The sequence below is a fragment of the Pteropus medius genome, unplaced genomic scaffold, assembly GCF_902729225.1.
Source record: "Pteropus medius unplaced genomic scaffold, Ma_sr-lr_union100, whole genome shotgun sequence".
Lineage (NCBI taxonomy): Eukaryota > Metazoa > Chordata > Mammalia > Chiroptera > Pteropodidae > Pteropus > Pteropus medius.
Genome location: NW_024355990.1, coordinates 7,308,675 through 7,311,813, shown reverse-complemented (window position 1 = coordinate 7,311,813; position 3,139 = coordinate 7,308,675).

Below are 3,139 nucleotides of genomic sequence, written 5' to 3'. Positions count from 1 at the left end.
CACTATTACTCCCTTGAACCCGGTGACAAATTCTGGGTCTCCAAGATGTCTCGACCCTTTACTGTGGAGAATCGAGGTCATGGATGAGGGGATAATAGAGAGAAGCCCAGTTAATTCACAGTGGGAAGAGAAAAGAATCATTCGGTAAAAAGAACAGACTCTATCTAGAAAGTCAGAGGGAGACAGAGTTAGGAAAAAGAGCTTTAGGAGTAATTTGAGGGGGCGTGAGAGGGAATTTGATTGGTGGGCGGAGTATCTGCATGAGGTGGGAGCAGAGCATTTTAGAAAATCCTAGAGCGTGGAGTAAGAAAAAGAAAAAGATACCATTTTTTTAAAAAAACGTAATCAGTAGAGATAAAAAATGTCTTCCCAATGACTGTCAGTTTCAGCGGGTGTTCATTTGAATCTGACACTGTGGTCGTAGCAGAGTAGGAGCCGTGCTTTGTGTGGGTTACAGATATTTCATGATCTGCTTCAAATGTGCCCCCCTTGTCCCCGACGACGCCCTTTTGAGAGGGAAAAAATGCTTTGTGAGGATGATTACGAATGGATTACGTGAAGATTCCACTATTAAGTCATTTAAAATCCTAAGGGTCATATGACAGGAAACGTGCTGGAATAGCAATTTAAAAACTCAGGCTCTAGAGTTTACGACTGCTAGAAAATGTGAGGGAACCTCTCCTTATTCGTTAATTAAAGAAACAGACCTCATGTACCCTCTTGTGTCTCGCCCTCGTCCACGTAACATGATTACAGCAGTGAATGAGAGATTCAACAGTCCTTTGACTGTGGAGCCTTCCAGTGGGGAAAGCTAGGCTATCCATACACAAATAAGCATAATGTATAGAATGTCATCTGGGGGGAAGATGTGAAAATACAGTAAAGCGACAAAGGAGTTTAGGAACTGAAAATGGCAGGGATGGCGTCTGTCACTGAAATAGGACAATCGAGGAAGACCACACCAATTTGAAGTAGCTGAGGCTACAAGCCGTGTCGCTGCCGGAAGAGAAAACACTTCGGGCAGTAAGTGCAAAGGTTCTGAGGCCGGAACCTGACAGCCATGCTTGAGAAAGCTACGCTTTGTAGAGTGCTGTATAGTTTTCAAACGTTTACTTCTTCCTGTGGTCCCAAATGGGACGAGAATGTCAACTCCATAGGACGGTTGTGAAATTAGAAATACTGGATGCAAAGTCCTTGGCTTTTCAGCAACTCGTTCATGTGAGGAAGCAGGTAACATCCTTCTTGCCGGAGTGCTCATTTGCCAAGAGACGTGAGCTGCCTTCCAAAGTCAGATCACAGGAGAGGAGGCCAGATAGGGTGGTCGAGCCTTGTGGCGAAAAGCCACTGTGTCACGGATGCAGATAAAAACCCCAATTCCCTTACTTACGAGATGCGAAGACTTAGATGAGTGACTCAGCATCTCGAAGTCTCCGTTTCACGATGTGTAAAACACGGATAATGATATCTATCCTTCGATAATAAGTTAAATAAACACTGAGAGTAAAGAAAAATAGTAATAATCGCTAACAGGCATTAAGTCTCGCCATGTGCCTGAATCATTTTAGTCATCCTCATAAAACCAGAAAGTAATATTAGTTCACCCGTTTTACAGTTGAAGAGACCATTGGGTCCAAAACTAGCAAGTCATGGGCTCGGGATCTGGATCCGCCGGTCTGAAGACGGGCCGGGTTGCTGCCTTTCATGTCAAGCCTCCTCACACTGTGCCCGGTCCGGAATTAAACCTCGGTAAATGGCAGCAGATGTGACTGTCGCTGATGTTCTTGTTGTTGTTGTTGTTGTTGTTGTTGCTATGATGCCATTTAGAAGAAGCACCTCTTTTGGAAGGGGACAAAGCAAATTGAAAATAATACTGCTAGCAGGGTTAGAGACAAATACACCCATCAGCGGGGATAAATAATGAAAAGACCTTCCAGCCAGAGCCCCGATTTGCGATAGTTAAAGGAATGAATCACAGATATGAGTCATTGGGTAAAAAAACCTGGGAAGACACACAGCTTTACGCAAGTCCCAGATGTTCTAAACTTGGGAACACCAAGTCTTGAAAACTGGCATTGGGGCTTTTCTCTCAATGTGGCTTAAGTCTGCTTTTTCTCACCGCCCCCAACAGACATGCGTGGAGAGCAGTCGGATGGCCCAGCCTTCCTCTCTGGACCACGGGCGGACTAAAAGTAACCCAGACAGGCGGCTGTATTTCCCCCAGTTCCTAGGATGGCTCCTCATTCCAGCCCCGCCACACACACATATACACACACACACACCATGTGCTTGCTGCTTGTCTTTCTTTTCATTGCTCAAGTAAATTTGTACAGATGGTTTTCTGAATTGACTCCTTTTTAAATCCCTCACACTGAAAAGGTGATTCTTCTCTTCCCCTGCCAACCTTAACTTGGACTGCTTCTGTGCGCTTGCTCAGTACCTTCTGTCGCAAGGGGACATTTATCCCTGTAAACTTCTACTCCTTCAGGGGATCAAGAAGAACCTATATTGTGACCTTTATATAAAAATATCATTCCAGTGCTTTAAAAATCCTGAGTTTCCTCTCAAGGAAGAGAGAGAATAAGACCCCTCCTGTGGGTAGTATATTTTGTGGCAACACCTTGTAATATATAAGTAAATCGTGTGCCGTGTAATGAGTTCCCTAATGAGAAAAATCTACGTGTGAGGAGTCACGTTGGAAGAGAGGACATTGCGATTGGACAGAATGAAGTGTTGTAGGTGGACGCTCCAGCTCCTGGGAGTTTCCTGCTGCGTGGAAAGATCTCCAGAGCCGCTCGGCCTGTTTCACCGTGGATTCCCCGATCTCCCTGGACTGCTAAACCAACAAAGATTCAGCTCATTGCAGCTGGTACTCGATAGCATACTATTAGTGCACATCTGCATACGTGCACACTTTCAGCCTCGGGCAGAGTTATCTGTGAAGACATCCAACTTCCAATCAGGTGTGTAGCTTATAGTCAAATAAACATACCCTTGTTTTAAAAAAAAAAAAAAAAAAATCCCTTCTTAAAACCAGAAAGCAAAGCCTTTTGTTTTCAACTTAGCTTCCAATATCTCTACATCTCCATGATCTTAACCAAAAAGGATAACAAGATAAAAAGTCTCCAAGTCAAGCGAAAAC